The sequence below is a fragment of the Hordeum vulgare genome, chromosome 7H (genome assembly GCF_904849725.1).
Source record: "Hordeum vulgare subsp. vulgare chromosome 7H, MorexV3_pseudomolecules_assembly, whole genome shotgun sequence".
Taxonomy (NCBI): Eukaryota; Viridiplantae; Streptophyta; class Magnoliopsida; order Poales; family Poaceae; genus Hordeum; species Hordeum vulgare.
This window is the reverse complement of record NC_058524.1, coordinates 406,332,199-406,340,078: the sequence shown is the minus strand read 5'-3', so window position 1 is coordinate 406,340,078 and position 7,880 is coordinate 406,332,199.

Genomic DNA, 7,880 nt, shown 5'->3' with positions numbered 1-7,880 from the left:
AAATTGAACACTTGTCATTTGAATATACCATATGTGACACTATGGAGTTCTATTCTCTACACGATTTTTCCTATAGCTATATCTTTGAATTTTATCTAGGCAAATGCGATCGGACCCTTAAACCTCGTATATGCTTATCTCTCCTATCACTGTTCAACTAGAGTCATATGCATTCCACGTGACACGTGTTAATTGTCTTCAAAGTATCGTTGTCTATCAAAGATAAATCCAACAAAATGCCTAAAATTTCACTCTTATCTATTAGCCCTTATCGCCACAATTCGTGCACCTGTAGCTACACATCAGAGGTAGTGAGTTGTCAAACGTGTTGCATGCGTATCACGTGCACCACTAAGCCAAAGAGTGCGAGACCTATCCGTGCAAAAATTTTGGATGTTCCTATTCCACTCCTCCTTATAAATACTTGCCCCCAGCTCAATTATTACTCTTACCTCCCAGCCTCTGTTCTCGAGCTCCAAAACCTAGAGCCGCCGCTGGATTTCATCGTTGACAAAGAAGAAATGGTTAGCTGACATGCCTTCTTTGTCGCCGTACTCACGCCGGACGCGACTTTCTTCGTGTGCGGCCGCCGTAGACGTCTACCACCACCAAGCTAGGGTGTGGCAGATCGAACTTCTCAGCCTCCCAGCCCCATCGAACAGTTCCTCGTGTTCTTCATCGTGGTAAATATATCACAATTTTCTACCGCTAGTTTGATCTTAAAAGTTACCAAATATATTTGAATGTTGTTTTTCCACTATCTTTTCGACATCAGTCAATCATCCATCTCTATTTGCTCAATACCTTTACTTATGTTGAAAAACGAGTTGATTTCTCATTTGTGCAAATTTTCAAACTTGTACAAGTCTGAAACCACCTTGTCTTGAGAAAAAGTGAAAGGCTTCAGTGAATGAGGTCAATATCTTCACACCATGTTTTTATCTTCAAAATCTTATGAGAATGCATATGACCTCTTCTATTCCCCTTGCATCTCTAATTCTTTCACATGTACATGTCCATTGCAAAATCTCTTGGATCTCATAGTCTGAATTCATTTGCAGGCTATTTGGAGATACATCTAGACTCATGTGGAGCCCTCTCACTTGCACAGATCTGCAAAACTTTTGCCTAAGTGGAAGACTATGACCAGAGATAGAACTCCTAATAAAGGAGGAAGATAAAGACGTTTGAACACTACCAAAGATCTTCCACCAGCATTGTATGAATGATACAAGTCTGATTTTGAAGAGAACTACCAACAATGCAAGAATCAGATCCAATGGATCCGAAGATATTGGGCAGAAGAATGGCTATATTACCACTTTGTCATTGTTGGGTATGCTAAGAAGAATGCATAAAAGGCTCCCTGGACTGACATTGTCTACAAAAATCTGCATTCGAAGACAATGGTTGAAGTCATCAAGATTGGCTTCTTCCCATGCATGGACATGCCTCCAATGACAAAGCATTCAGACCCCTCCAGCGTCCTTGGATATTCTACGGCTGATGAAACATCAAAGGAGAAATATCAACCCCGTGTCAATGATCTAAAGCCAATGGAGAAAACAGAGGCTTCCTCAAGATTTGTGATCAAGGCCAGCTGAACCAGCTGAAACTGAGGGTGAATCTCATACAAATCAGAGACTAAAGAGAAAACAGGTTGCTACTCGTGGACCAAAGCCATCTGTCTCCTTGATGGATGCTGCTAACATGATTGAATTCTCAGATGGAGAGTTTGAAGATGAAGCCCTCGCGAAGCTTATCCACCAAAAGGAGGAAGAGTCCAAACATCTTGAAGACTTGCCTCTATTTGATGCAAACATCCTCAACAAGTTCATTGATGAATGGTTTGCCGACCCCTCTCTCACCATTGATGCCCTCCAGCTTCCCATTGGACTGAGTGTCACCTTCCAAGGGATGGTGAATGAACAATTAACTGTTGCTCAAAAGGTCGTGCAACAGCGTGAAAGGATTCGCCATGAGAAGGCCATTTTCAAGAAAAATGTACACCAGCTCACGTTCGAGAAAATACAAGGCTATCAGCAAATGATGGCAGACTTAAAAGCATAATTTGAGAAGTGATGTGAAGCTCTTAAATGCGCCCTTGGTCGTCTAAAGAAGAAATCTGCGAAAATTGTCCAAGCTCATAATGACATGTTGAAGAGAAAAGTGCTTGGCCAGCCATCACTTGATCCAAAAATCATTGATAGGTCAAGGCAAGCTTCAATGTCTTTGAGCCAATCTGCACCATCAAGGCAAGCCACACCAAACATCATATTTCCTGCTGGCTTCTCTAGCTCAAGATCACCTCCTCCATTTTCTATTGTGTCTAGTAAGAAGACGAAACAAGCTGAGGTAGAAGCTAGAAAACAAAAATCTGCGCCAGCTGCTAAAGCTCAACCTATGAGGAAGGTGAAAACAACGAAGACAAAGTCTTCAAGCTCGACCCAAGTGCCCAAACCCACTCAAGCTCGCTCTGCCACTCCACCTTCTCGTGAGGAGCCCCTACTAGCGACACATATCTCCATGGCTCCCCCTACCTCTGAAAATAATGAGAGGCGTGTTGTTCTTCATGAGTCTGCTACCACACAGGCTCCAGTAACTGAAGATATCCCAGCTACAGAACCCACCGCAGATGAAGACATGGCAGCCAATGCTGCTGAAGGCATTGCTCCTGCTGAAGACAATGTTGTTCAAGACCCCGTGCCTCAAACTGATGCACCACTGGTATCATCGCCACTGCTAGATGAAAATAAATATGTGGACATTGGCACCCCTCCAAGGACAATCGTGTCTGAAGCCAGTCCTAGCACTCCACCTACTCCTTTTCAACTCCAGTGCTGTGATCACCCGAGTCTCCATTTGAAGCCATGGAAGTTGAAACCTATGATCATGCGTCGCCACTCAAACGGCTTCGTAGAGGACCAATGCAAGTTATATATTCATGCAAAGCATACCTGAAGATGAAGTGCATGTTGCCCCGACTGTGTCAGTCGAAGAAATTCCTAGGCTTGAAGCTTTTGCTCCTAAACAACGTGAGAACGAAGCCAAAGCAGTTGAGGACATTGTTGCTGATAATGTTGTTGCACCTCCAGAACCACCAACCACTGTAATCACTGAAGGTGAAGCCAATGCTCCATCTCCTAATGATCCTCCTGTTACTACTATGCCATCGTCCGACAACAATTCTGACAATATTATCATGGCTTGCAATAGGGAAGGAGTGATGGTGCCAACAAGACGACCCAACCTTGTTCCGCCAACATGGATGGGCCCCAATATGAATTCAACATTTTTTCCGCCCAAGGGTTATGAATCCGATGCCAAGGTTTCCAAGTCTTCGACAACAAGGACAAGCATGTCCTCTTGTCTTCAGTGTCAAGAGCTTCGGACTAAACAACACATTCCTTGACTTTGACCGGAATCCCTACAAGCATTAGAAGATTTAGTCTGATAGGTTCTGGAGCATTCCCCAATGCCAATACTATACATGTGTGCTCTATGGGCAGAACGTGATATTTCCTCACAAACATCTAAGCTTTAAAGCAATGAGTGGTCTTGTTTTGATCAGGCCCTTGATTGTCTTCGGGATGTTGGACTATTACCTTTCGTTGTTGACCACGAAGACCGGAATGAAGAAATCATTCTTTAATTTATGGAACTCTCCACATCTCTGGCTTTCAGAGAGATCTGAAGACATAACTATGGATTTCATGATCCGTGATGAGCATATCAAAGCTCCTACTATGGAATACTTTGTGAAAGGAAGTGGATGTCGCCTAGAGGGGGGTGAATAGGCGCTTTTAAAATAATTACGATTTGGGCTTGAACAAATGCAGAAGCAAACTAATGTTTAATTTGTCAAGCACAAAACCTAAAACAACTAGGCTCACCTATGTGCACCAACAACTTATGCTAAGCAAGATAAACAACTAAGTGATGGCAAGATATATGACAAGAAACAATATGGCTATCACAAAGTAAAGTGCATAAGTAAAGGGTTCGGGTAAGAGATAACCGAGGCACATGGAGACGACGATGTAACCCGAAGTTCACACCCTTGCGGATGCTAATCTACGTTTGGAGCGGTGTGGAGGCACAATGATCCCCAATATGCCACTAAGGCCACTGTAATCTCCTCATGCCCTCGCACAATGCAAGATGTCGTGATTCCACTAAGGGACCCTTGAGGGCGGTCACCGAACCCGTACAAACAAGGTTGGGACAATCTCCACAACTTAATTGGAGGCTCCCAACAACACCACAAAGCTTCACCACAATGGCATATGGCTTCGAGGTGACCACAAATGCTCAGGCCAATCTCCACAACTTAATTGAAGACCTCGACGCTTGCCTAGAGCTTTACACCACAATGATTGAGCTCCGAGGCCTCACCAAGCTTCTAGGATGCCAAAGCATCCACGAAGAACAATCTCTAGGGTACCAAGTACCCAAGGGTAATAAGCTTCTCAACTTCTAACTTCCACGTATCACCGTGGAGAACTCAAACCGATGCAACTAATGCAATGGCAAGAACACACAAAGTGGTCAAGTCCCTCACACTCAAATCCCTCCACAACAACAAAAGCTATGGAGAAATATGAGAGGAAGAACAAGGAGCTCACAAAGAACTCCAAGATCAAGATCCAAGGGGTTCCCCTCACATAGAGGAGAAAGTGATTGGTGGAGATGTGGATCTAGATCTCCTCTCTCTTTTCCCTCAAGAACTAGCAAGAATCATTGGAGGGATTGAGAGTTAACAAGCTCTAAGAAGGTCAACAATGGGGGAAGAACACGAGCTCAAAGGATGGATCTAATCCAAAGGGGAAGAAGACCCCCTTTAAATAGTGGGGGAAAGAATCTGCCCGTTACCCCCCACTTTCAGCTCGAGCATAGTGGTAATACCGCTGCTAGGAGCGGTACTACCGCACGGTAGGTTCGCCAACCACGGTAGTGAAAAATTACTTCCGTGCCTACCACCGCTGAGGCTGCGGCCGTGCAAAAGTCCGACGACGCGGTAGTAATGGACGGTACTACCACCAGGGAGCGGTAGTAAAAAACTACCACCGCTCCAAGAGCGGTACTACCGCTGGCACGTGCGGTACTACCGCTGTTCACCGAAACTGCCATAACTTTCGCATACGAGCTCCAAATCGAGCAAACTCAAGCTTGTTGGATTCACGACAACAAGAGCTATCCAAACATCTGAATGAAGAACCGGCAAAAACTTCCAACATCGAAAACATCGTAGAAGATGCCTATGGACTCCGTTTTCGATGAACTCGAGCTTGTAATGAAGATGATCATAAGCTCTAAAACTCACAGAGAGAAACACCAAACAAGAACCAAGATATGATGGAAGTATGCAGATGGCTTGAGCTCTCAACGAATGATGCGATCAAGCTACTCACTTGAGAGCCCCCCTTGACGGTACGACAAACTATCCTACAATAGAAAAAACCTATCAAGGGCAAACCTATACCTTGCACCTAGTCCTCTTGATCTAGATGATTGTGATCTTGGCTTCCTCAAGATGGACCATCGTTCTTGATTGCGTTGGTTTGATGAAGACTAGTTGATTGCCCCCCATGCCCACTATGGCTGAGCCACTCTTAAACACATCTTCACAGGTCCATTGTCACCACAATGGGTGGCAAGCTTCAAGCATGATATCTTCGTGATGCTCCACTTGAACTTGCACATCGCAATCTTGATGACGATCACCACTTGATGTCATCCTTCATAGGTTGAATGAGATCTTCATCTTGATGCAAACCCATGGAAACACACCTAACCCCACATAGAACTCTCACTAAGACCATGGGTTAGTACACAAAAGCGTTATGGACAATGCTTACCATACCATGGGATCACTTGATCCCTCTCGGTACATCTTGTACACTTTGTGTGTTGATCATCTTGATTTACTCTCTGCTTAGTCTTGATCAACCTTGTGTCTTTATGACCAATATTTGGATAATACTTTGAATACCACCTTGGTCACCATGTAAACTCCTTGAAACCAACAGATGGACTTCAAGAAGTGCCCATGGACAAATCCTTCGAATATAGATTAAGGCAACCATTAGTCCATAGGGACTGTCATCAATTACCAAAACCACATATGGAGAAATAGGCTCTAACACTTTGCCACCACTCCACTTGCTGCATCATGTGAAAATCTAGATCCAAAATCTGCTGTCTATGAAGAAGCCATAAGAATCATCTTCCAAATGCCCGTGCCCAACATGGCTGCAATGTTAACGTTGATGAAGCCTTTCGCACCACATGCAGATTTGTCCACAACATTCTTTGTTGATGATCTTCAATATATGTCGAAGACTATCTACCATATTCTTCGTCACACCATATGGCCAATCAAAGGGCATTCGTGTTCACGCAAGCTGGAAGGGGCATTGAAGAAATTGATCTACAATATTGTCTATGGCATCAGGTTCAATCTTCAAGATTTATTCCTACGCAACCTTCCTGCTAATGGAATCAATCTCTTTGAGACAAAGATCTATGCATCATGGATCATGCGCTTCATCAAGCGCAAAACAAATACAAGGTTTCTGCCCTCTCCTCATAACCATGGAATATATCTTTCAGATATGGAAGTCATACATGAAGACATTTACCCATCCAAGAGCAAGAACCCCATTATTGAAGGCACCAGTGGCGCTGTTGATACTGAAGGGCTTCTCGTTCCATCTGATCCAGCTAGGGCAAAGCTAATTGGATCAATTTGCCGTCCACAACCAAGTGCCACTACAACTGAAGCTACTGTTAGCACTCTGCCTCAACAACCCAATCCAGAAGGGAACGTGCAATGAACGATTGAGAAGTTCTCTCCTCTCTTATTCAGAAGCAGGATCGACATCACGAGTGGATGCGAAGACAAATGCATTCTCTAATCATAGATATCAATCGTATTCGCAACCTCTCCACCAAGAACACCTTCATTGCTCATGAGACTTGTCGGCATTCCTGGAAGACATTAACAATGCTGGCTCCTGAGGATGATCATTGCGAGAGTGGCTTTGACAAATACTTCAAATTCTATACTCCACCTCCTTGCACGGAAAAGTGGCACAAGACACCATATCTCGAAGGCAGTGACTACTCTTCTTCAGCATCGTTCGTACACATCAATATTGTTAATGATGAAGCTGAAGATGTCAGTTCTCCGCCAACACCAACATATTGCAATGGCAATGCAACATGCGCTTTTGCACCAACCTACATCGACCCTGCCGCACCATCATCTTCAACTCATGATGGGGACAAGTAGTGTCCAGTGTCTTCATCCTTTTTGGTCATTCGATGACAACAGGGGAGAAGCATTGGATTGATAGTCTTCAAACAGGTCTATATGGGCTGGGTGCTGCTATTTTTGTTAAGTTTACAACTCTCATTCTCAACATTTGCTGTTTTGAGTTGTAAAACTTAAGTCCCGATGGACGTGTGCACAATTTCTGTTTATCATACCTTCGGCTCTATTCCATTTCTGATCATATGCGTCTGAAGTCATTCAGAAGACTCCCATTTTTCATTATGCATTTCATTATCTTCATAAACATCTCTAAAATGCATAGTGATTGGATTTCAAGATATATGGGGAGGTCTCCACAAATTAAAACATGCCATGTGCTTTTGCATTCAAAGCAAAATCTTCATAAGCACATCTTCAAGGGGAGCTCTCTATATCTTGTAATCAAAATCTCCAAGCCTTTATCTTCACATATTTAATACCCGTTAAAAACTTCAACCAATTTGTTATCAATCACCAACAAGGGGGACATTGTAAGTGCATCTAGTGCCACCCCTTGTTGGTTTTGGAGTGTTGAAGACAAACATGATTGAAGGACTAATGTGTT